This window comes from Amblyomma maculatum, chromosome 7, assembly GCF_055883805.1.
Source record: "Amblyomma maculatum isolate TAMU_Amacu chromosome 7, ASM5588380v1, whole genome shotgun sequence".
NCBI lineage: Eukaryota > Metazoa > Arthropoda > Arachnida > Ixodida > Ixodidae > Amblyomma > Amblyomma maculatum.
The window spans coordinates 27315740-27343079 of record NC_139350.1 but is presented as its reverse complement, the minus strand read 5'-3'; the positions used below and the strand labels follow the sequence as shown (position 1 = coordinate 27343079).

Genomic DNA, 27340 nt, shown 5'->3' with positions numbered 1-27340 from the left:
TGACAGAAGTATTATCCTCTCTTCGCACTACATGTCCTGCCCATGCCCATTTCTTCTTCTTAATTTCTACTAGAATGTCAGTAACTTGAGTTATTTTTCTGACCCACTCTGCACGCTTCCTATTTCTTAATGTTACCCCTACCATTTTTCGTTCCATAGCCCTCTGAGTTGTCCTCAACTTAAGTAGAACCCTCTTGGTTAGCCTCCACGCTTCAGCCCGATAGGTGAGTACAGGTACAATGCAATACTACTGGACAGGCCGCCATTGGAAACTGACCCTGGCAACGTTTAACGCTAGAACCCTAGCTAGTGATGCTAGTTTAGCAGTGCTGTTAGAGGAACTAGAGGGTATGAAATGGGATGTCATAGGGCTTAGTGAGGATGGTTGTTGTCAGAAACAAGTATTTCTCAAAGAATGCTAGGCCGCTGAAAATATGTAAGCCAGAATCACTTTTGAAAGGTTGTTTTCTTGTAGAGTTGGCAACGAGCATTAGAGGTCGAAATATGGTTTATTTAGTAAGCATTATGGCAGGCAGCATAAAATGCTGAACGCTATTTTCATGTTCACAAGGTATATATGAAGACATTGAGGAAAACAAATGCATTTTGAATCTTATACTATTCAGACTACAATAAATTCTGATGCTCATGGTGAGAAGCTTACCACAGCAATTTATCCTTGGGGCACACTGTATAGTTTTCGCCAGTTTATAATTATACAAGTTGTTCAATAATTTTGAAAAGTGAGAGATGCACACATCTAATTTTGCTTTGTCTGCAATTTAACACTTGACAGATACAAAACAAATAGAAAGTACTGTTTGTAAGCTAACTCAAAACTGTCTGATTAAGTATGACTGGTGAAAAGTGGATGCATTATGGCCACTACACTAATGAAAATCATGCCAAAGAAATTCTTGGAGGTACTGAAGAACTCATCCCATACAAAATTTTATTGCTGGAACATCTTTGCTTACCCATATATAAGTGTCCTAAGCAATGTTATCAGAACAAGTATGATAAGCGACCATGTCACAGTTTCCTGAACATCAAAAATAAACGCAGCTATAAGGAGGAGGTGGAAAAACACAAGGAGTTGCTTCAGCCTATGAGTGGGGTCTTCATTCCAGAGCTCCACTGACATTACCTAATGAAATGATGTCAATTTAAGGAAATAGCAAAACTCATTTCTGTTCCTTCAGTGATGTTTTACGACTACTGTCAGCTCTCTAAGAGTAACTGAAAGAATAAAATGTCTACAAGAAAAAGACTAACCATGAAGGCAAAATGCAACTTGGAAAGGAGGAACCTGAAATACTTTCACACTTGTAAAGCTTTCATATACATCGATGTCATATGTGCTATGCATTATACTAACAATCAGCCAGATGTGTTCTGGCTGTTTGGATCAAAGGTTTCATCATGGCTGCAGCTGAACATTAAAATATTGATTCAACAAATCTGTAATGCATTACCTAAGCCCTCTAAACTGCATAGAACCCAAGTGCTTTTTGCAAAAAATGACAATTAGCAGATCAACATCAGGTCAATAAATATATTAAAAAATGCGATAATTCTAAGTATAATGAAATAACTATGCACTATCATAAGAAGCAGAGCTAAAAAACAGGACACAGAAAAGAACACAAAGACAAAGTGAGCACAGCCAAGCTCAAAAATTGTGCTATGGCCTGTTTTTTTTTTTTTTGCTTCACAAGATGATGACCAACTATCGAGAAAATACCGTCTCAAGAATTCCATCAGAAATAACTAATAGTGCTTTATAACTTGTGGTGAATTACATTTCCTGCATTTCACCGTACCAAGATAAGGCACAGGACAAAAGGCAGATGCATGCGGTTGTACTCGACGTTTGTTGAAAGCATTACAGCACCCATATAGCCCTCCGCCACCGACTCGTTCTCATCTATAATCTAAATTCTATAAGAGTGAGAATGCAGCCATATGCTTAATTAAAATATGTGCCTAAAAGCTAATCAAACAATCTCGCTGGATAACTTGAATTGCAATCAATAGTGCCTCTGTCGAAAAGACAACAAACAATGCAGTCGTTATTTTCTGAATACAGAGAGAGCTAAGCGTAGCAAAGAGGAACTCTCATTTCTGTTCGAAACCCTGCAATCATGCCTGGTATCTGGGAATTGTACAAACTTTCACTTTATACTGCGCACATCACTGACCATAGTAATCATATAGAGCAAAGGAGGTTAAAAAACAAAGGTGAGCTTGGCAACCTGTGTTCATTATATTTTTGTTGTCCTGTCCTTTACATTAAGGTTAGCATAATTGCAGCCCCACAGTTCACTTCTATGAAGTAGACTTTCTGCTCTTGCCTCGGTAGTGCGAACAGCACGACTATGCAAATAATATAGCGTCGCAATAATATAGTAATAATAATTATATAGTGACTGTGAAGCAAAGAAAAGGGTCAACCGGCATGTGAAATGATTGAGTTTGATCAGGCCATATTTCAAGTTAGGGGCACAGATTTGTGATTTCAACACCCTAGAGGCATCATCTACCTGTATAGCAGAATTATGAGGTAATTTAAAAGCAGACATTAATGTGTTATTATGAAGGTCAAGCCAACCTAATGACATACTTGCGGTAACAAGCTGACAATTTTTTTCTAAACTGAACTTCAAGGAATAGGAGAAACAGTGCAAGTGGGAATTGTGTAAGAAAGCATAAGATCAATGAATGAACTAATGGCACACTACAGTTTCGAAATTTCTTCTTGCATTCATAACCAAGTGCTTGCTTATTCATCCTGCATCGCAAGTTAATGGATAGCTCCACTTTTGCAAACATCGTGAAATCGGTAAGCTTGGGTAACTACAAGTGGTTAATACTATTAGCAGCTGTCAGTTGTTTGGCATAACTTAGTTTTCCAATGATACTCTCATGATGCAGTGCAGTTTTTTTTTTTTTTCCCCAAAGCTGCCAGCAGGCAGGTAGTGGATTGCCAGACTAGTCAAGTATGATTGCAACAATGCGAAACAGCTTTCACAATGTTTCAGATTTTACTAAGCGCTTAAGGCTCAATTTTCAACTTGGATCCACACAAGTGTGGCCTAAACGGTCAGCAGTTTTGATCTTCATTGCCCACCATGCACACTTGCTGCTGTTGCCCTGGGCACAGAGTTGAATACACGAACATTACAAACCAATGAAGCTACAAAGGAATCGTTTTGATGCTGAACTCTTTTTTTTTTTTCCGCCTTCAAGTAACCACTTCCGTGAAGTAATTCTGCTTCAATAAGATATGTAGCTATAAATAATTACGTACACTGCCTCCCGGCAGCGAATACAAAATTTCAAACGTACCAATGGGTTTTTTTTTAATTTTTTTCTAAACACTAGGTGCGATCTTCGCCGCTCCAAGCCCAAATTCCGAACACAGCTTCATGCACTTTCTTCCAGACGAGACAGCCACTCGAGGAAAGCTTCGAAATGGCTGTTTCCGCTTCACTGTGCCCTCCTCACATACAATTGCTGCGTGCCAATCTACAAACACAGGCGTTTCTCGCTTCGTTTTATGGATGAGTGACGCACTTGGCCCATCGTACACGACACGCACACAGGCACGTAGAAACACGGCTTATTTATTTACAAACACGGGGGTTCCTCGCATCGGCTTATTAATGAATGGCACGCTTGTGGCCGATCGTACGAAACGTGCGCTCGCGCGCTGAAACACGGATTATCTACAAACACAGATGCTTCTCGCGTGGCATGCTTGAGGCTGATCGTACACGACTAGAGTGTACTAGAAGGGTGTGAGTGGGACGAACGCGGCGCTCAAAGCGAGGCGCTGGCTGTCGAGAGAAGAGAGGGCGCTGTGATCGAACTAGATTGGCTGGGCGCGCCGTCCGGGGGCCATCGGCGCAGTGGTGCAAAAGATAGGTCCCCGCGGTGTGTTTCGGAACGCTTGTAGTCGCTGTCTCGACAAAAACCAGTAATTGGTCGTCCCCTCCGTGTGCGTGTCAGGCGAGTTGCAACTGCAGCGCACTCCACGAGCTCACGTGTATGTCTGGCCTCACAGCTTAAACGAAATCTACCATTAGCAAACTTTTTTTTAATACTGATGAAATATCCGTCGTCATGCATTGATAATAAAATAAGTCCTTAACCAGATAATGTGTTTTTGACATCGGAATCACGAAACGCCATGGTTTCAGCGCTGGAACAAAATAAATTTACACGGAATGTGTGGACGCGAACAAAACTAAACACAGCGCAGGAATGCGTTCGGTGCGCAATTTCGCGCTTCCGAATGAAACAGTCTGGAATCGCAGAGTCGAGAAATGTCACAAGGTCGGCGCATTCAAGAGCCCCCGCGTGCGCAAATCGCAACAGCTGAGTGCAAGATTGGGATTCAGACACCACCCAGCGCTCAATTTACTTATCTATCAACTTGTTCTTTTGAGCAAGCAGGGTATCACTGATCAAAGTTCTGTTGTACAAGCAAAATCTTTTCTTACAGCATTGTGCAAGGATGAATAAGTTCTTGGTTTTGGCAATAAAAGGCCTTGAAGCATGTCAATAATTGGACAGGAAAGATGTGTATTATAAACCACTGATGGCAAGTGCAACTCAAACATAATGACCAATTGATGCAAAACATGTCAACATTTATTTTGCGACAGCAACAAGCAGTACTGCTAGTCAGCATCACAGGCACCTGCGCACTTTTAGGTGTTTCATCCTTTGACGCCTTTCATCGTTAGACTTGTTTAGGCCCTTAATCAGGAAGTGGAGCCGTGTTACAATGTAAAACTTCATAACCTTTGTCTTTACCTCGCGTTCATGGACTGTGCATCCAATTGCTTTTTCTTTGGTCCTGAGCAGAGACAGAACATCAAGAATGCTGTCAGCATGCAACTTATTCGTGCTGAAGCAGCCCGTAAAGGCACTTTCTAAGTAGTTAATAAACTCAAAGAGCTCCTTTGACGGATACAGCAGTCCACCTACATCAGCGAAGCTCGTAAAACTTGAGTGTAGGTCTGACCTCCCCTCTGTAGTGCTCACAAGCAGAAGAGTGCGACATGCATCACATCCAGTTCTTTTCACAAACTTCCTGGCGGCATATCCTGCCATGTGGTAGATGAGGCGTGAGTCACTTCTTTTTTCAACTAAACTTATATGCTCACCGGGAACACCGTTGCCTTTCTGGCTGGTAGTATCCTCGAGGGAATCAAGATCCTCCCTTGAAATACAGCTGTCAATTGTGTCTTCCAAGGTTGTGGTATTTGTTAGGTCTGTGTTTCCTGTGTCAAGTAGAGCTGTGAGGACTAGTGGCTCAACACTGGCACCATCCACAGGTCTGGCCAGGCTGTAAAAACTAAGGCAGTTGACAGTTATCAAGAATTGCTCAGGTGTAGGATGGTCATTACACCCCGACGACTGCTGTACAACACCGAACAAGTTTTCAACAGGATCTTGACTTAACTTGGCCGTCATTAAGTACTTAAATCCAACTTCTTTGGTTAAATACTCTAACAGGCAAAGCACTCCAGACAGTGTCACTCTAAAGCCGACAGTCGTTGTCTTGCTGATGAAGCCAACCCCGTTGACTGTGCGCTGCTCCCATTGAGTGATGTAGTCCAGGAAATCCGACAATGCAGCAGCACCTCTTGAATTTGGCCACAGAGCTTCAGACTTGTAGCGTGATGTCATTATTTTTATCAGCTGGTTGATCATCCGGAAAAAACAAAGATCTATCTGTCACTACAGATATTAGAGAGCAATACTAATTTAACAACTGAAGTCAACTTTCTGTCACATAGGCTCCACATGCACAGATGAAGAGTACAAAACATGTTACCTGAAGAATTTTTCTGTAGCATCTATGGCTCCTTTTCCGTAACTGGATTCAAGCCTGTCCTTGTAATGATGCAAGCCACGCAGCACACGGTCACCAAAGAGCTGGAACGCTAGGGTGACCCGCATTTTTTCAAAACCATTCAGGTCTAGATGGCTTGAAGTCAGCCCAGGCATCGCCTTCAGCGTCACGTTATCTTTGTCATAGTTGAAGGCTTCTTTAACAAAATATGTTGAAACCTGCATCATAAAAATACACTTTGTTAGTCACTCTGCAGGATAACTATGTTGGAAAACTCAAAACAGATAAAATCTTACTCGTCCATCTGGTGTATTAAAGCCTCCTTTCAGCAGTGAGTTGCGGGAAGTCTGAAAGGAAATACAGGTTCCTTTTTGCGTCAACAGGCTGTTTCACGCTGCACGTAATCTTGCTGGCAGATGCTTTAATTCCCATTAGTGTCCACATTTTACGATTCCAGGAGGCACCGTCACAGGTTACAAAATCTACGAAGAGCCCCGCTTGCTCAGCCAAAATCACGGCTTCAACAACTATTTTGCACAGCAGGTTTCCCTTGACATTTCCATTCGCTGCAAATACTCCTATTATCTGTGAAAACTTCCCAGTGAACGGGACAAACATGACAACCATTCCATGGTCGCATGGAAGGCCTGCGTCTTCGGGAGGTGTGAACGGGCCGAGATCAACAAATCCACGCAACTTTGCACACTTTTCCACTGAAAGGTGCTCTGACAACTTCATTTCGTCAATCAGAAGGCCGCCATGACGACTGAAGCTGTCCATTTTGCTTGTTTTTTCTTTGAGGATTTCCATCACCCTCTTGTTGAAGCCAAAGCCACTTTTATATGCTGCAGTGTACTTCTTCAAAGTGGTGTTACTTGGAAGTACAAGAATGTTGTGCTTCCTGATGTGCCTATAGAGTCTTGCGCTCCTCATTTTCATTAAAATGCACTCAAGTACCCACTCCTTAGTAAAGTTCATGCCCCTTGTACTCTTTCTTTTGCAGGCATTAAAGCAGTGCCGCACGCTTTCCTGTTGTTTTCTGGGCAACATAGCAATACTTTCTGCCAAGGTCTCTTCTGTTATTGCTGAATTTCGTGCCTTCATGCTCTCAATTTGCCCCTTCAGGCTTAATAGCCTCTTGGGCAGACGCCTGTGCTTCTGCAATACAGCCCTGAGCTTTTTGGCCGCTGTCGTGGCTTGTTTGTGACGACGGTTTCTAAGCCGAGACATCCGTGTGAGCAGGGACTTGCGCAGATAGCGGCATGAAAGGCATGGCACTCCTGAAAAGAAATAAGGCATTTCATTTTGTTAAGCCCTCATGCTACACACAATATATTCACAATGATATGTGAAGAGTAATATTGTTTTAAATAAACATGAATGTCAAAAGTAGTGAAGCTACTACCAAAGATCATAGAAAAATACTTGAGAAATTTGCCCTCACTTATCATTCTACTTATACAAGTGCACAATGCATGAAGGGATTGTACGAACAACTAAAGGTTTTGTCCGCATGCTTGAGCAAACACACCTAGGAAATTAGATATATTTTAGTAATATGATACCACATGCAGTGAACTTTCAACCTAATCTTGCACCCAGTAGCACGGGGAACGACCTTCACAGTTTACTGCATATGTCAGTTCGCTCCACAAATTTACCTTTGGTTGTTGTCATCCCTGTGCATGTCTTGCTGTGGAAGGCACCATGAATGACCGTTGTTTTTTCAAGAAGTTTTGTAGTGAGATCATTCTCTAAAATAGCAGAGGCAGAGTTCGCACTAGGACATGCAAGAAATTCAGAGGCTTCAAAAATGACTCGCTCTGCTTCGAGCACAGTCTTCGCAGCACCTTCAGCGACGAGTTTTCCCTTGAGGAATGTTCTGTGTGTAATCTCGGTCGCGCTCAGGCTGAACAGAACAGCCTTTTCTGAAGTCACCGTGCCAGAGCTTGCTTCCAAGCTTGACAGTGCGTAAACAGTGCCTTCGTAGTCGGGAAAATTATGCACTGACCAGTATGCTGAAGGGGTCTTCAGGTATCTGAGATTGTTGGAGTCAAGGGCTGGCGATAGCGTGCGCTCCACTGGCGATTCATCGTCGCAGCTTCCACTGTCGTGCACGGCTATAGGTAGTACACTTGTGCAGGCTTTCTTCCTTTTGCTGCCCGGGCTTCCGAGTAAGGTAGACGTGCCGCGTTTGCATGGTGCACGTTTCGGGGGTGCCTTCGAGCTCAAATATTTCGGTGCATTGGGCAAAAGCGTGGGCACTGCTTCCGGCGTGAGCGCGGGCACTCCGTGCGCGATTCTTACTTCTTTGCCGGCCACTATGTGCACGTAGTCACGAAGTATATATCGCTCTTCAAAGTGCAGCTCACACACTGCGCAGTTCTCATCCAGAGGCTTGTCGGCGCGATGAAGGTTCCGCTCCCAGGCTTTCCTTCGAACCGAATCTTTCGGGACGCTGAACAACGATAACTTCTTCTCGGCTTTGACGCCCGTGTAGCCGGTGCGACATCCCGGTGCGTAGCAATGACGATGCTTAGGCATGCCACACACTTTGATGGTAACAGCAGGATATTACACAAAAGAGCACGCCACGCAAAAAACCGCTGCCGCTAGCTGTTCGTGAAGAGTCCTGACGCTTCGGCCGTGCTTCGGCCGCTTCAACCACTCCGGGGACTCCGGCGCAAACCAATCTACTTCGACCGCAGCGCCACGGCAGCAATTTCCACGCGGAGCGCCTCACCTCCAAGCAAGCGCGGAACCGGTTATTCGGCCCACTCAGATCCTTCTAGTACACTCTATACACGACCATAGCCTCATTTGACACGACATGCACACGCGCACGTACACAGCTTGTCACACGCCATGAAGCTTCTTGGTGTTCCGACGGCAAGGCAGGTTGCTTCAGTTGTCACTTGCGACGTTGCACTCAGAGTATCACAAACATTTACACATTTTATACGGGTGCGATCAAAAATCAGCTGACCGGGGATTGCCAAACCCACCGTAACAAGATTATCCCTCTCAAAGCGCGCCGTCTGTAGCTTGCAGTTTAGTTCATAATTTAACCGCTGTCGGTTAGCGCTGCATACCATAAACTAAATTAAAAGAAACAGAGTGAGAAATAGTAATTGTTTCTAATTTTGAACCCATTAGCTTTTAAATAATGTTGAAATATTGAGTAGTGTTAAAAAGGCGTAATATTATAAATAGTAAGCCATTGGAGAAGTTAATAAATAAAAAAAAAAAATAAGTGAGTAAGAGACACTTAACGACCACTTGGCGAACCGGTCACGAAAAATGTGGTCGAAAAATGGGCTTGCGACGTAGGTGGGCGCAACGGCCGCGGCAGCCGCGATAACCTGTGTACGCAGCTTTGCTGTTTGCAAATACACTGCTCGTAAGCTTGTATGCTTGTATGATGTACTTGTACGGTTGAATCTGAAGATGGCCACTTTTCCCGGGCGCACGTCCAGCGTCTTCGGAGCAAAGTAACGACGTAAGGACGAGCGCGGTGCTGTCATCACTAGCAAAGCCGGTGAGTATTTTGCCTGTTGGTTTGATTTTCCGCTCGCATTCCATTCTTGCTGGGCTCTAAGGTACTGGACGCAAAAATGAAAAAGCGAATCTGACACAGCGCATTGTACAAATGTGGAAATTACAGACTTTGGATCGCGCGTCGCGGAGTGAAATGCACGTGCAATTTCTCGAGCGACCGTTGTGGGCTACATTGAATGAGCAGGGATTGATTTTGACAGCGTATGAAGAATAAAAACGGAGAGGGCCACAGCTAGTTTACAGCGCGTATCTATTTATGCAGGAACATGGGTTGTTGCTTCGCGCTTCTTGAGAGACCCCCAGTGAGCGATTCTGAACACCGCGTTGACGATAGCCACATATAGGCTGAATCGCATGCACGCGAAAACTCACGCGAACGCGAACGCGACGGCGGCACGAAATGCATGTATCGCTTGGCTCGTCGCTCGGATCTGCCGAAATAGAAAATTTCGCTCGTTCGCCCGGAAGTGAGCGTACGTCACTGCCGCTCATTTTGCACGCTTTCATTTTGGTGTCGCTTACGCCGCGCCGCTTTGTCGCTTCGCTCACTTTTTCGCTCACATGCGTTTCCCGCTTATAAACCCCAAACGCGTACAACTCGGCGGCTTGTGAGCGCTCGTACTGAGAAGCAGCGTGCTAAATTCGACTCGATATAAGATGAGGACGAAATATATTGTCAGGACGTGAACTCATTTTCTTTATTTTGAAAGAATGGTGAGTCGGCTACCTCCGCAATGATTTTATGGAAGCAGTAGGTTTTCAATACAACTGCAGCTGGCACCAGCTGGCACTTGGTAACCGCGGTTACCAGAACTTTGTGTTTTATTTACTGCTAACATATTTCAGAATTCGTATGTTTATAATTGGAAAAATTATCCTAATAATCGTAGTAATTTCATTCATAGTATGCACCTTAGCATTGGCACGTGGCTGTGTACTATAAACTGACGGGTGCACTCTCGTGGTAATGATTTGTTGCTACACTACGTATATATTTATTTGCAAACACTGAAACATGGAATGCTGGGCTATGGGCAGGTTTATACGAGGCATTATACGTAGAAAATAACGGTAGGTGAGAAAAAGGATTATGACAAAAGCCTGAACCAAATAGCACAAAATTTAATTATGCGTTCACCTTTGGAGATTAATTTATTTTAAGACTGTGCCAAACTTAACATTAGTGTAGTGTGCTGGTTCCAGTTAACAAACTATTAGATTTTGCTAATCTCAAGAAAGTGGCGTTTAGAGCGTAGAAAACTACTTAAGCAACTGCGGTAAGGTCTCGACAAATGCCTGGCACATACAGGGTGGCTGCACAGTTTAAAAGATGACTGAACAGGGGTAGAAGGGGAGCCTCAGATCTTAACCCAAGCCAACGTTTCCACAAGTGGATTTGTCTTCGTCTAGCTGCCCAAATGAAGACAAGTCCTCTTTATAGAATTGTGGCTCGACTTGCAAACTAAGGCTTCCTCTCAACCTTCATTCGGTGCTCTGGCACATACAGGGATACAAAAGAAAAAATTCACAGTTCAGAGTTTAATGCGGGGAAACAAGTTTAAGGCCATGCGGCACATTAGTAGTACGCCACGCAGCAGCCTGAAAATGTCTTGTAATAACCTCTGTGTGAATGTGAAATTTGAATTTCCTTGTAGGGAGCCAGTACTAATGCTTTTAACTATCTTGCTTGAGGTTAATTTTCTGTATCGACCCAGCACGTTGTCTCTCTGCCATACTGATATTGCTGCAGGACTAGAAAAACTTTATTGCCATATGAAATATACCTTTAGGTGCAGCTATTGCCTTGTTTAGTTTTATTTCATCTGACATAAAGGCAAAAAAATGCACCAATTTTACCATACATCTTCATGCAGGTGTTAAAACTTGGCATCTGATGGAGTCCGTCTCCCAAGCTTCATAGCTGGATCTTTGTGTAACAAAGACTGCAGGCATGGTTCATGCTGGAAGCTGCACCTTCCAGCCATTCAAGGTCTGCACTGCATGGATGCTACTTTCATTTCTGGGCACATCGCTACTCCAGTCTGTAACATGGTACAGTGCCAGCTGACCTGACAGTGCTGTTTTGCTGGGTCATTGTTATTTGCACAGGTGTGTTATTGTGAGCCTCAATTGCATCATGTATGTTTACTGGATTAATATAGACATACTCATGTTACTTTTGTTAGGGCCATCAGCATGCTTAACCCGAATGCTCAACAGCGTGCCCTAAACTGACGTAGGCATTGCAAAGTGTTGGCCACTGGAGCTGAGACAAGGCCTCAGCATATTTGTGGTGGCTGACGACAGCTGGAGTGCAATTTGATACAAGTTGTTTTCGACTTTCTGAGGGAGTGCACTCTTGACAAGGCTGTGACGCTGCAACTGCATTTTGCTCATGTCTGCAGCTGAACATGTTACAGTTTGCTTATCTAGTCAACCTTACATGCTGTGTGTGACTGCTCGTGCTCCCTTTTTTTTTCCTGCTTGAAACAAAGTTTAGGAAAGGAGGAGCGAATGAGGATTCATGATGTTTATAAAGTTGAATGACAAATACATATGCTGGCTACAGTTCAGCTTTTTGAGGCCAAACTTCTTTATTCTCAGGTTCATGACTTCATGAGCTTTGATTCTAAACCTGAAATGTGCATGAGCAGTCACACATCATGTCAAATTGCTAAGCAAACTTCGCGTTTTCTGTGTGCGCATGTAATTTTCTTAGTGTGTAATTTTCATCTGAATACTCAGTACACTACAGAATGCTTGCACGTTTGGTGTTTTTCATGTAAGTTATTTATTGAAACTAAGGGGAAATAGTCTCTTCCCGAATAGTGCATATCAAAGGTGAAACTATAGCCTAACAGAAAAACACACTCACATGGAAGGCAACAAGAGACAAGGTTGACCAACAACTCATCCTTATTCCAGGGCGCAGACGAATATAAACGTGAAAGGGAGAGGGAATGTGGGGCATTATTAACACAAAAAAATTATGTGCGTGAGATTAAAAGCTAAAACCAATGTGAGGAAATGCGGCTGAAACACCAGCGCCGCGATAACAAAAGGGGGGGCGGTGGGTGGAACGGTGATGGCTGGAGACACCAATGAGAGCCAACTTAGTCAAGCACTAGGGTGCTAAAAACTTGTACAACTGTCCGAGGTATTTCTTCTTTTCGATGAGGGCCACAAGACAGTGCTGATGAAGATCCCCGTAGTCATTAATTGCCACCGCTTCCAGCGCTGCCTGCATTCACTGCACATTCTTGTTGTGGGCTCCCAATGCTTGCAGTGTTGAGACAAATGCCCCCCTCCCGAGAAGCATTGTTGAAATACCTTGCGTGCTTCTTTGCTCGTTCATTATAGCACCTACCAATCTGTTTTACGTACACTTTACCACACTAGATGGGAAACCTGAAGCCAACACCACTTCACAACCACGCATATCGCACCTGGGCACCTTTTCAATATTATTAACCTTTGAGCTTATTAAAACGCTTAGGGGGCATACATCTCAGCACTGCAAGCATTGCAAGCCCACAGGATCTGCCCACTGGTGCACGAGCTGACCTGCTTGGCTAGGAAGAGCACCCAGGTAACTCAAAACGTGCTGGAAGCAGTGGCAATTAATGACTATTAGCATGGCCTCTGTGGCACCTACTGAAGAAGAGCAGAAATGTCTTGGACAGTCCTACAAGTTTTTAGTGCCCTAGTGTTTGACTAAGTTGGTTTTCTTGTTTGTGCTTCTAGCCGCCCCGACCTCTCCCCCCCCCCCCCCTTTTTTTTGTTGTCGTCGCTTGTGTTTAGCCACATTTCTTCACGCATTGGTTTTAGATTTAATCTCTTCCAGGTTGGCCTTTTACAGCACCCATGTTCATACATTTTCTTCTTTATATTCTGCTCTTATCCTGCGGCATTGACTTCATTTATTTCATTGTGACAACTGAGTGCATTTTTCGTGTTAACGCCCTTCACTTCTTTACCCTCTTCCTTTTGCTTTCATATTCTTCTGCATCCTTGAACAAAGATTAGTTGTTAGTCAGCCTCATGTACTTTCGTATTCCTTGTGTCTTTTTCTGTTAGGCTATAGCTTCAACTTTGACATGAAACAACTAGCTCAGATCTAGATCATCCTGGAGTAGTAAATGTTCTGGCTAAAGATTTCATAATACTGAGATATTTCGAGCTGAGTTTTTAAAAGCTTAAAGATGACACCTTGAACTGAAAAAAAAAAAAGAACTAAATCGATAATGAATGATCTTGTAGTGACAAGTTCTTCATGCATAATATAGAAGTACAGCTCATATACATTTTTTTTTTTTTTTTTCAGAAATTTTAAAGGTTGTTATTATTTTTATGGACACTTAACTCCCTGACAACTTTCTTGTGTTTGACAGCGAAGGCTACACAAGAAAGGGAATGAGTCCAGCCTTTGTCTCCATGCCACTGACAGGGGAGGTTGAAAGGATGGTGCTGGTTTTTTGCTGTCCCGACAGTATGGGGGCAAAAGCCTATTTCTTTCCCTTTCTTGTGTAGCCTTCACTGCATAGCCACTGAGTTTTCCATGAATACAGTCGTACAGTAGTCAGAAAAATTCAAAAGGCTATCACATGATAGGATCTTTAACCCCTAGATAGGGAAATGGCTTTAGACTAGTAAATGCTGCAAATTATAAAAAAAACATTGAGAGGGTCAAGCATCCAGATGCATTCAACATGGAATGGCCATAAAGAAAGGATGTGTTATTATTGTGGTTACTGCACTGTTCTGTCAGGATAATCTCGGGTTCTTCCTGTATGCATTGTAAGTGCACATTATTAGCAATGCCTATAGAAAAGCTGCTACATTATGAACCCACTGTGCATGGCATTTTCAAGCTATTAAGTTTTCTGTATCATTCTTGCAATGTGCCTGAGAGCCACCTTTATAACTGCAGGTGTGGTTATGGCTGGGCTGCTTGTGCCACTCAACACCGATTTGGTCCTGGAAATTGCTGGAACACCTTGGATGCGTGAAAGAGCTGCTGTCCAGAGCCTAACTGCGGACGCCTGTTGCTACATTGCAGGCTCAACTACCATGGAGCACACCATGCCATTTTAGTCGACATATTCAAAAGTAAGTGAACTTTCCCAGTAGAAATTCTATTATACTGAATATATTTTCAGTATTTTAGGATATGTACTTAGTACTTAGATCATCTTAGCATGAGCCACTTTGGTGCTTTAAACCCCATGAACCAAGCAAGGCTGAATTTGAGAAAGATGGCTTCAGAGTATAAAAGAGCACTGAAGAAGGGTAGAGGAAAAGCCTCAGTTCGCAAGCTGAGCCAGTGTTGTGACAAGGGGACTTGTCCTTGTCTGGGTAGCACCATCATAACTAGCAGGGTTTAAATGCACTTTTGTCTCAGAAGAACGAAAGCTATGGAGGGAGAAGAAAGAAGCAGGGTAAGGAGTGAAAGAATGTTTCCTCAGGGTATGAATTTATGAGCCTGGAACCGGTGAACCCTGTGACCTGAAAACGAAAATAAAAAGTGGCAGTAGCAGAAAAAGGTATAATTCAAGGTAGATAATGACTCAGCATTTAAAGCAGGTTCAAGGGGTACTCAACTTCTGACTTTTTTTTGGGAGGGGGAGGTTGTTTTCGTAGTCCGGTTTGAGCGAAGGACCTGCAGATGCTCCCTTCGTCTGATGCGTGCATATGAGTGCATTGAGACAATTCAGTAAAAGCTTGGTAGGGTAGTAAAGGAAACAAAAAGATAGTGTGGCTAGATATTGTTAATTTTCGAAAGGAGCAAGAGAAAGTCACTGCTTGCAATGGAAGTCGGCATCGCAGTGTAGTAGCGCAGTCCCGAGTCCCATCGTTCCGTGCGGTGTGCGCCACCAGCAACGACAGGCATTGGCATTGCCATTGCATGACACATCTCCAGAGATTGTTGCCTCATGCTGTTGCGCCTGTATGCACAAAAGCATCGCTGCCGCTCGGCGATGCCTCCGCTCGCCACTTCGCTGTAAGCGGGTCAAGCTCTTCGTGCACTTCGAGTAATGCGGCTTAAAATGAATGCGTTTGGGTCGGGACCGAAAGATATTTCGAATAAAACGATATCGTTATAACGAGGGATTACTGTAGTGCAAATATCTCGAAAGGAAAATTACAATTCCTTACATACATTCCCTCTGCACTATAGCTAGTAGGGACAACACTCCCATAAAGCATTAATTGTACAGTTTATTCTCAGCATGTGTAAAATCCACTACCCCCCCCCCCCCCCTTCCTTCTTCAGACAACAGCAAAGCTGCAAGTGTTTTTCTAAACACGTTTCCTTGTCACCACTGCTTTGGCTCCACTTGAATCCTTTTCTTCTGATAATGTCTCGCTAGGCAGGTGTAGTCTACTCTGATTTGCTTTTTTTTTTTTCTATTGTCCTCTTCTGGGAAGCTCAGTATTCCCCTGTGGCCATATATCTTGTTAGATCTCTTTACGATGCCTGTCTGTACCCTTTCAAGAAACAGGTGTCATAATACAACCTGCTTCAGGTGGTTATCTTGTAGCTTATCCTGCTGCTGCCACTCTTTATTTTCGTTTTAGGTCACCTTGTCACAGGTTGCAGGCTCATAGAAATTGATACCGAAGGAAATATTCTTTCACTCCTAGCCCTGCTTCAAGCTTGCATCTGTACAAGACATGGCAGAACAGAATTTGGTAAGGTACATGGGTGCCTTCAAACGTTATTAGCACTGACTTGGTCTTTCTCATCATTCAAGTGGAAAGGATCGTCGCATGCCGCGGTTGAAGAGTTTATAAATGTTCGGTTTCCGAAAGACCTTTTCCAGTTTCGTGAATTACGTCCCGGTACGAATTCACGGGGGCTATCATGCAAGATTGGATGATATGAGTTTTGGCTTGAATGAATAACGAGGTAACTGCTGCTACCTTTTGCGCAGTGAATTCATTGGTTGTCTTCAGAAGGATGACATTCTGGTGGTACTTGATTTTCAGAGTTCTTTCTAGCCCTCCCTCTTCCCTACCTGGCTTTTGTACAGAAGCAAAGGTGCATTTAAACCCTGCAGTAATGATTGAACTACCCAGATGAGAAGTTCTCTTGTCAAAATATTGGCTCAGCTTGCAAACTCCAACTTGCCCTAGACCCTTCTTCACAGCTCTTTTATAAACCAACCAGCCTACTTACTTTAGCTTGCGTAGCCATATACTATAAAAAAAAAGATGTTCACTCTGTCAAGCAACAATAAATTGTGGATTGAGGTGAAGATGTTTCTGACATAGAGTGCTGCACCACTGTCAGGCTAAGTTAATGTACACCTTCTTTTGACCCTATGCAGCATTTTTGAACATCAGCTTCTGGCTAGTGCATGATATGGAATTTTGTAGGCTGTGCACCAGCCTTAACTTTGCATAATTTTGAGTGTCTGCTGCAATAGTCTAATGTGACTAGTGGTGGTGATCCACTTGGTCTGAAGCAACCTCAGTTGTAATGCCACACCTTGCATTGACCAAGGGGCGGCACCTAATGTCTGCTGGCTGTCTTGCCCGTGTGTGCAAACTGTTCAGCTATGGTATACAAAAGCACATAGAAAGTTCTGTTGAATTAAAACAAACATGGAATGCATGTTTGAAATGAACAATACCAAATAAAGAGGCTGAAGTGAACTGTTTTGTGACTATATTTCAGCAACCCTTTGGCCTTCAGTTGTGACTAATACAATAGTTAAGCAATTAAACATACTTATGCAAAAAATATGGTTCACTGCATTTTCTACTGTTATATCACGAGATGTAAGTTTGGTTTGGCTCTTTAGGTTTAATGTCCCAAAGTGGCTAAGGCTATGAGAGACACCATAGTGGCGGGTTCAGGAAATTTCGACCACCTGGGGCTCTTTAATGTGCACTGATAGCGGACAGCACAGGTGCACCTTGCTTTTTCCATCCATCAAAAAGCGGCTGCTATGGCCCAGATATAAATATAAAGTGCTAACCGCATGAGTGACACTTCACGGCGGTGGGCTGAAGGCGCGCGACTTTGGGGAAAGGCCGCGGCGCTGCTCTAGATCAGCCGTCGTCAAACTGTTCTCTCTCATTCCTTCCGCGCGTGGCTCGAAAAACGTCGCGCATCAAAATGCCGAGGGTGGTGCGATAGTCTTTGGGGAAGGACCAGTGAAATTGGAGTTCGATGTACGACGCAGCTTCCCTTTACTTTTGCATGGAGTTTTCAAGGGGATATTCCACGAGTTTGATAGAACCATAATTCGAATTATCCTGGTTCAGCTCTAGTCATTATCTGCTAGTACTTGCCAAATCTACCCTATCCCATCATATTTTTCGTTATTTTCCTTTCGTTGTCTAGATCTGTTGTTACTGCCTGTCCTAAGTATATATATTCTTGCTACTTTTAGTACTTCGCTACCTATTGGTAAACTGCTATTCCTTCCCGAGGCTGTTAAACATTACTTCTGTCTCCTGCGTGTTGATCTTTAGATCTACCTTTCTGTTTCTCCTGCCTAGGTCATCAATAATTTTTTGCAGTGGGTTAAAACGTTAAGCATGGAGGTTGAAAGCAAAATGCAGTTTCTCAAAGCGAAATAAACTCAGGACTACAGAAATTGAGAGCTTGTTCGAGAGGTAGAAAGCGAGAGAGTGTTTACAGTTTACCAGGTTTGTTGACGCCGGCATCTTTGAAGCTCGAAACTTGGGCTGCACTGCTGGCTGTGCATCTATGCAAAGCATCTACCAAGCGAGCTGCGCAGTGCTGCAAGGAGCCAAATTCTTTCAGCAGCATGCACACCGGTGCCAGCATGTTGCCTCTCCCCCATCTCCTCTGCAGGCCATGGTGTGGCTTATCAAGTGCATGCCTTTTAGAGGCTAAGTTATAGCCTTGACTCAAATTTGTGTGACCTGCTATCGAAACGTCTCCCCCCCATCTCAAGGGGTCCAATGGCTGAAAACCACTGTTCTAACATGCACAGTGCTACAGGGCCGTGTCAAAATGGAACTGCCATGTTTCATTTTGCTATTTTTGGGTACTACCACTTGCATAGCCATATGCAAGATCTGTTTGTGTATGGCATGGGCTGATGAAGGAGAATTGAAAAGATACATGTGTTTTCTTTTTTTTCAGATTGTCTGATGCAGTACATAGCAAAACATCCGAAAACAGATGTGCCTGATGAAGTACAAATTCAGTCATGCCGCCAACATCTGGGGCGCTTCTTCATTGAGGCCAGCCGGCAAGGACATCGCAGGAAAATCTCAGTTGCCGATGATTCCAATAAAGCTGGAATCTGAGCTCGACTTTCTATATGCTGCTTATTCAGTGCGTGCTTCAGTAGGTGAGCCATTTCTGCTGCTACCTGGATGCACAGAAGCTGTAAGCTTGCATGCTCAGTATATCACTTAGCAGGTTAGCAAATACAGCATCGGCTCCTTAGCCATCAGGGAAAATAGGGGCACTACCAGCATTCTGTATTTTCTTCACCAATGAACTGTAACTATATGTGGTACACAAGATGACACACCATTCAGTGTGCTGTACCACGGCCGGTCTCGAGGGAGAGCGCGCTTCTCTTCTCTTACGGCCTCACCTAGTGGGGTCTTTTTTGACCTCCCGCCGCACCTCGGTGGGGTCGCCACCGCCCCACTGCTGTGCCTCTGCTACCGCCGTTCATGCGCAAAGGAAACGCACTCGCTCTTTGTCCAGCCCACGTCAGATGCAACCAGCAGGCCCTGACATTTCACTCCTTTGGTTTATAAAAAGATGCCATAATCAGCGTCTAAGATTTATCATGTACGAGGAATAAATTATAGTCAACACGGTGTTGACTATAATTCTTGTCCTCGTAGAAGAGTGTACATGAGGCTGCTTCTTTAGCTAGTTTCAAGATAGTGCAAGCGTCACACCCGAAGTCACCGATTAACTTATCAATGTATCCATCGACGTAAGCTAAACCTGAATATGTGACAGTGGGTAATGGGATGACAGGAGATGCCACCACAATTCGTTCATTTCTTCGGTTACTGATTGCGGCCAAGCAGAAATGATTTCTTCGGCATCGACGAAAGCTGCCTTGATTTTGCTCCAAGATGAAACTTCCGTCTTGACAACGTGGTCAAGTGCCGCTGTTACGGCCCTTGCGTCTAGCATCTCGTTCTTTCCGCACATTAGCCTTACTTTCCCTAAGAGAGCCTCAATGGGGTCGCTATTGAGCTTCCTGGTGAGGGCGGAGCCGACACCATTCCCCAGGAGGTATTCTAAAACTTGTACAGTAGACTCGTGATGAACAGAATTCCTTGAAACATTTCCTCAGTGAAAGTTCCCTTCTTTAATGCTTTAGAAGTTTCTTGGGTGCTTTATAAGCAAGTGAACTCGTTTGTCAGCCACTGCAATTGAGTATCACCAGCTGCGTCATTTATTAGCCTCTTTTTACCGCTTACAGCACAAGTGGTGTCATGAATATCAAACCATTCCTTTGTTTTTATAAACATAATATGTAAAATTTCTTTAAAACAGCATTTTAAAATAATGTTTAAATACAACACATTTCCTAATATATAAATTATAATAACATTAAAAACTCAACCTTAGAGTCTACTTTGACTGTTATGCTAATACTTTATATCATGCAAGCATTATGCAACTCGCATTACATTTTTATGAAATTATTTCCATCTTCGGGGCTATATATGGATGGTTTCGCATCTAGCGCTGAAAGACGGTTTTGCTGTTGCAGAGGAGTGGCTGTAATGTTAGCCTTGAAGAAGCTTCAATGTGATCACTGCTGATTTTTTTTTTTTTTTTTTGCATTTTTGTGCAGGCTTGGAAAAAATTCGGATTGAAATGGGCAAAAGTAGCTAACATGCCGCAATGTATGTCGTATATGCTTCCGAGCGTCCGCTGAGCGACAATGTTTTTTATATAAAGACTGTTCACGTGTATAGTACACTGACGACATGCCGCTGCAGCATCTATTCCGTGTTCATTCATTTTGGGGCTGCACTCATCATGAAACCTGCGAGCGACAACATGAAACCAGGCAGAAGCCACCCGGCGCCGCTGAAGCAGATGCGGAGCGAACAGTGAGCAGGTCACGTGCCTTGCAGCGGTGGAGAGCGTAACTCGAGGAAAAACGTTCCCATTGCTCCCGCGGCTATTGAGGATGCCGGAAGAAAGAGCGCACTCTCTCCCTCGAGACCGGCCGTGGCTGTACATACCTACCTTGCTATCCACCATGCACACCATAACGACCATGTACACCATAACGACCATGCACACCATAATGACCATGCACACCATAACGACCATGCCCACCATAACGACCATGCCCACCATAACGACCATGCACACCATAACAACCATGCCCACCATAACGACCATATGCCCACTACAGTTGAATCCCGCTATAACGAAATTCACGGTGCACGAAAAAAAATTCGTTCTCGCGGAACTTCGTTATCGCAAAAATTTGACGTGAAACGCAGAAAGAATTGCCCAAGCAGCAGCAAAGGCGTTTAATGCCAAAAATCTGTAAGCTTGGTTTGCTTACGCTTCACGGCGAGCAACGCCGTCACGCGATTTTCGCACTCGGTCAGCAAACCCATTGCAACATCGTCGTCTCGGACAGCAACGAAATTCCTGATGACATCAAAAGCGTCCATCACCTGTACGGCGGTTGCCGCAGCCGGCGCTTCCTGTACGTCGTCGTCTCCTTCATCATCGTCGTCGCTTCCTGTACGTCGTCGTCTCCTCCTTATCATTCCGGGCAGCTTTTATGATCTGCTCATCACTCACATCTTCGTGAACAACAACACAAGCGTCAGCGCCGATGTATTCGTCGAGCTCGAGATTAGGCGGCACGGTTCCTATTTCTCCCAGCGTTTTCCAGGCGGCCGCGATCCCCGGAGCCGGTGACGCCTCTTCGTCGTCGTCTGTAACGCCTGGTGTTAGGCCAGCAGAGTGTACGGGTCGACCTTCGGCAAATCCGGCGTGCCTGAAACAGTTCACAATTACAGAGCGCCCCAGTGTGCTCCAGGCAGCAGACATAATCTGCAGTGCCACGTACAAGTCCACCTTCGTGTCTCGGCCGGTTTCAGTGTTAAAAAGCAGCCGCTGAATTAACCTCCCGCGGTAAGCGCGCTTCAGGCTAAGAATCACGCCCTGATCGAGAGGCTGTAAGACAGACGTGCAATTGGGAGGGAAAAACCTCAGCTCCGTGTTAGTGAGCTTGACTTCGTCGGAGTGATGCGCTGAACAATTGTCCAAAAGCAAGCAAACTTTACGGCCCTGCCGCTTCATGTCGCGGTCGAATGCCATCATCCACTCGGTGAAAATAGCGCGGGTCATCCATGACTTGTTGTTCGCCTTGTACTGCACAGGTAGGCTACGAGTTCCCTTAAAACAGCGCGGCTTGGCACTTTTGCCTATGACTAACGGCGGACGCTTGTCCGAGCCATCCATGTTTGTGCAAAGCAGCACTGTGATGCGTTTTTTGCTGTGTTTGCCGCCGTGACAGCGCTGCCCCTTGAAGTCGAGCGTCCTAGCCGGCAACATCTCGTAGAATAGCCCGGTCTCGTCGGCGTTGTAAATGTCTGCAGGCGCGAAGTTGCTTAAAATTCCGGCCATGTTACTCGCCTTCCAAGCAGCTGCTCCGTCCACGTCTGCTGACATTGACTCGCCGCACAACACTTTTCCAACGATGTTATGGCGGGCCTTGAAACGGTTTAGCCAGCCAATGCTGGCTTTAAAATCATCAATGCCAAGTAGGCATGCATAGTTCAAGGCTTTCTGCTGGACGATGCTTCCGGACAGGGGGACGTTGCTGGCTCGTGCTTCCACAAACCACGCATGCACTGCTTTGTCCAACTCTTCATGGAGGGGCCGCGTCACCTTTTTGTGCTTCGAGGATGTGCCTGAAGCAAGTGCCATTCTCACGCTGTCCTTATTGCCTAGAATCGTTGACAGCGAACTTGCAGGAATTCCGAAGTCTTCAGCAATTGCCGCTTTCTTCCTTCCGCTTTCTGCTTGGGCGATTATTTGAGCTTTTTGCTCAAGGGAAAGAGTTTTGCATTTTTTCACTTGCGTTGCCATCGTGTCCTGCGGATGAAAACTCGTCGTTGTCGAAGAGAAAGGCAGCGAGTGAACAACGCGACCACGACACAAAGCCAAAATGGCGGAACTGCAATCACGTGATTTCATGCTTAATGTGGCTTTGGATTTGACTTGGACTTCTCGCCAATAAAACTAGTTTCGGTTTCGATTTTGAACGCGAAAATTTCGTTGAAGCGGAAACGCTCTGCAAAAATGGTTCGTTGTGCAGAGAAATTTAGGCCATTAATTCTTATAGGATACTCGCGGGGAATAAAAAATTATTCGTTGTCGCGGAAATTTCGTTGTGGCGGGATTCAACTGTACCATAATCCACCATGATCATGGTTCCATCATAACCACCATGAGAAAAATTTCCGACAGATGAGACTTCAACACCTCATTTGGTGTTTAAAACAGCGACGCGCATGCCAATTCTTTGACTGGCATGTTTGGAAGTCTCATTAGAAGATTTTTTTAGCCGTTTCACACTTCACTAAGGTTTCCATTTTCAAACTAAGCCAATTTCGGTAAAATTTAGGAGTCTAATTGCAGAGGTCCAATGGGCCAAATTTTTGAAAGGTGGCTAAGCTAAATTTGGGAGTCACCACTGAGGTGGCATTACTCAAATTACGTTGGACACCGATTTTGGTCGAATTCAGATGAGATATACTGAGTGACGTTATCATGACACATTTTGTGCACACCTTTCGGCGTACATCTTTTCCATCATGACCCCTTAAATGTAGGTGCGTATTAAATAGAAGTTTTTAGGCTGCTAATTACAGCTTGTACGATTAAGCGAGTGAATCTACACGCATGGCCATCACACTAGAAAGCCGATTTTGCAGTGTAGCTACTGACCAGTAGCCCAAATGTGAGGCAGGTAATAAGATAATAACGATGCAGGCAATAAAATATTCAACACAGCGTCAGCCGTGTTTAATTAAGCAGAAAGAATAAAGAGGAGCATGAAAAGCAAAATGAAGCATCAGAATGATGCGCTACAGCAGGAAAATGAGAGAGGTATCACTCAACGCTGCTCCTTGTCGTCACGAAATTTCTTCCTGCTTTCCTAGCAGTATCAATAAAACTGTTTAGCCATCCTCAGGCCGGTTAGAGCAGTTAAATGTAGAACACTGTGGCATTTGGCGAGCGTGCCGCGACGAGAAACAACGTGCGAAAATCTCTATGGCTTGAGCCGGTGAAAAAAGGCTCGATAGAAACAAAAACTTGACAGAAAAAAAAAGCGCCGGCGTAACCATGGGTGACGCCGGGAACAGCCAGAGAGACCAATCAGCGCGAAGCGGAGCCCGGAGCGCAGAAGTGCGCAGCCAGCGCTTGTCGCGCGGAGCTCGCAATCCAACTAGGTGGCGAGGAGGTGGAGAGAAGCTGACGCGGCGGCGGCAAAGTACAAAGCGTGGCGCTACTTTCTTCTCATCGAGGGACTTTAGCACGCGTTCGCCTCTAGCGCCCTCTGCGAAGCAGAGCAAAATTTGAGCTCCGCAGATGACAGCCTTTTAGGAAACCTCCAGCTAGACAATATGTTGAATGAATATAACGCCTACAGGCAGGTAGACAGAATTGTGTCTTTGTAAAACAGGTACAAGGGAGGAAAATGAAATGAACCTCAACTTCGAGAAACTATATACAGTCTACTACTTCTTATGTCGTTCATCCAATACCACACCCATCATAGAAGATAAAAAATAGCAAACGTGAAATTGCAGAGCCCCAACTGGTAACATTTTGTTTCCAACGGAAGCAAAATATTAAGTCTGTCATCCATATGCGCAAGTTATGTCCTCTTTAACGATTATATCATTTTCAGAAATAAGTTGAAGTAGATGTCTAGAGCTTAAAATATTCGCATAGGTGGATGTGTATGCATATTTGCAGACTTTCTGTTTGCATATTTTGTAATACCTGGCCCCTTAATTATCCGTCCTAGATTGTCTCATGCATGTTAGCTAAATTACCTTCAAAATAAACGAATTCTCTAAATAAATGCGCATGAAATATTTGAATGCAATATACGTGTTTATATTCAATGTAGTGTTTTTGCTCATATTCAGGACACAAGCCCACTTTCAATAGCGACTGTGAAGGAGAGAAAACAAACAAATCATGTTTATGGTTGCTATAGTTTATTAAAGAAAACTCACCGCAATCAAAGTATAAAGACGGCAACCACACAAGGTAAACATCGGATCATTAGCCATAAATGCAAAAAAAGAGGACAACTCACTTGAACAAAACCATAATCAAAATATCATATGCATTGTACGTAGGCAGAGAAAATGTACTATATTCTACATTACTAACACTAAAAACTAATGTCACATTTATTACAGATGCAGATCCTGTGGCAAAAGAGGTTACCTCCATAGAGGGAGAGAAGAAAACCTGACTATTGCTTGCAAAAGTAGCCCTTTACATGCCCGACGTAGGGCCGATGAAGAAATGTAAAGGCAAAACAAGCATGCGGCCTGTGATCACTGCAGAAGTGAAGGCAGCAACAAAAAGCCAAAGAACAGCGCTAAAGTGCGAAAACCGCTTTAAAACACTTAGAAAGAATGTTAAAACGCCCTGAAGCTGGCGAGCCCTGACGACGTTCCATTTGCGTGAGAAATGGCCACGGTAGCCCCAGTAGACTGCAATGTATGTACAAAATGCAACAAGGCGTGGAACACATTGGGCGAATGACACCGTTGGCAGCTGCGAGCACAAGCCAATGCCTGTCACCGTTGGCGATGGTACAGTGGATGCATCAATGAAGAGTTTTAGCTTACCGTGATCCGCGATCCGCTACCGTGATCTGCCACCGCGCGTTTCACTGCGTATGATCAGATCCCTTGACGCCGATAGATGGGGCCACATACTGGATGTCGGCACATAGACCTGCTGCGTCGGTACAAATCAGCTTGTGCGCTCCGCCCGTGCATGGTAGCGGGTCCCGGTGGCGGATCGCGAATCACGGTAAGCTAAATCTCTCTAATATCTCGTGCGGATAGCGACACCGCGGGGATTGCACCTCCTGCCACTGAGAAATCAAAGATCACGATCGCGTAGGTTGTGCGGAACATCCACAAAGACAGAGAGGAGGACAGAGAAATGAAGCACAATAAAAAAAATGACCTGATCCGAAGCCTCCTCTCAAAGGAGTAGTACTTGTGTATGCCATAAACGTTGTTGAGGTCTGCCCCTGTGCATTGTAGCATCTAGAACAATGTACTCTGAACCCAAATAAATGTCTGCCGAATTTTGTTCCACTTTTCATCGTTTCTTGCATTCATAAAAAGGAATGCGCCAAGGCATGCCTTTTCATTTTTACAAGTTGCTTCAGCAGAAAGTATCTTGAGGCCTCATCTTGTAGTACGTTATTGTTGTTGGGGCTATGGCCATCAGTCAGCTCTTCATTATTTCTCTCATCTCCATTTATGGGGCAAACAATATGCAGTACGCGTATAACGATAATAAGTTTTGCAACCCTCTCTATGTTGTGGAGCTCGAGGTGTAGAAATCTGCATTTAAAATACCAAGTGTGTATTCTATTTGTACCCGCATTTGGCTTAGTTTCTAGTTAAATCTTTTTTCAATGGCAGTTATGTGTCACTGGCCGCGGGCGTCATTATGTGCCTTCGGAGTTGGTAGGCGGCGTCTCCAAAAGCCCAGAAGCGGCCCTCTTCACAAGCTGCGGACAACTTCTCACTAAGTAAGGAATAGTCATATACATTACCATTGTGAAAATGTCCATCGCGACCTAAAAACACATCCTTGAACATTCTCATTCCATTGCATACTCATTATCAGGCATATTTCGGCATGTCATGCCTGCCGAAGAAACTGGATTTCTCTTGTTTGTTGTGAACCTTGTAGGAATATGGGTGTCATCCAGGCCTTCCAGCACATTTGGAAATCCAGTGGTCTGAAATGAAGCGGGACAGGTACCGCCAATGTAGTTATTCGCGTGACGATATATGGGGTGCTAGGAAATAATTCGAGCACTTTAAACTGTTATATGAAACCCGTTGCTAGGGTATATCGTTCCCATATATATTAGCTCCTATTCACAGAAACGCGTGCGATATATTGAGGTGAGAATGCGCTGGCCACACTTGCTTATCAATATCATTCCAATTTCGGTTCCTTTCAAGAGTGTCATTCTCGCAGCTATCTGAAACATAAACGCTAACTCTAACAAAAGAACGGCGGGAAACAGTAACTGTTTAGTTAGTTTTATTATTTAAAGGGATCATGTCATGGTCATCCAAAATATTACAATTTTGTAGTCTGGTTGATAATACTCGACATTATTATTTTATTTCCATAATTTGGGCACCCTAGACGTATTCGTTATTTCGAAATAAGTGACGAAAGTTGAGACCGCGATGTTGCTCCCACCGACAGCGATCGACACATTGAAACACTTGGTGACGTCAAAGACCGATATACCCGCGACCGCGTCGTCTGCTGTTGTGCTCACGCCGATAAGCTGCCGATACAGACCAGCATAATTCCCAATTATTGTACGCAGCATGTTTCTGAACACAAAACGCAGATTGTAGTGAAGCGCGATTTAAGGCCTTGCCCACACATTGTCTTAGGCCCGTTTCACATGATGCGATTTTTGCCCTGCGAGGTTGCGATTCTCGTCGGTCTACCCGCAGAACGAGCGTCGCTCCAGCCGCGGAGGAGTTTCCAACAAGTTGGAATTCAGTCGCAGCGTCGGTACAGTAGCGTCGGCGCGGTCGTTCTGCGACTGACCAATGAGGAGCCGAGGAGCGTCGCGACGTCATGTGACGTATGGCGACGTGCAACGGGCTGACACG

At 44.4% G+C, this 27340-nt stretch overlaps 1 long non-coding RNA gene across 4 annotated transcripts; it reads left to right on the top strand.

The window, feature by feature from the left end:
• Window positions 1-9164: 9164 nt before the first annotated feature.
• Window positions 9165-25762, top strand: LOC146182862 (uncharacterized). Of its 4 annotated transcripts, XR_014708674.1 has the most exons (5): window positions 9167-9404; window positions 11299-11414; window positions 14355-14533; window positions 18549-18759; window positions 24863-25762. It is a non-coding gene; the product is annotated as an uncharacterized LOC146182862 (long non-coding RNA). The 4 variants fall into 4 exon arrangements; XR_014708675.1 differs by lacking the exon at window positions 24863-25762 and having other exon boundaries at window positions 9165-9404; window positions 11299-11533; window positions 18549-19002; XR_014708676.1 differs by lacking the exon at window positions 24863-25762 and having other exon boundaries at window positions 11299-11476; window positions 18549-18992.
• Window positions 25763-27340: the final 1578 nt, after the last annotated feature.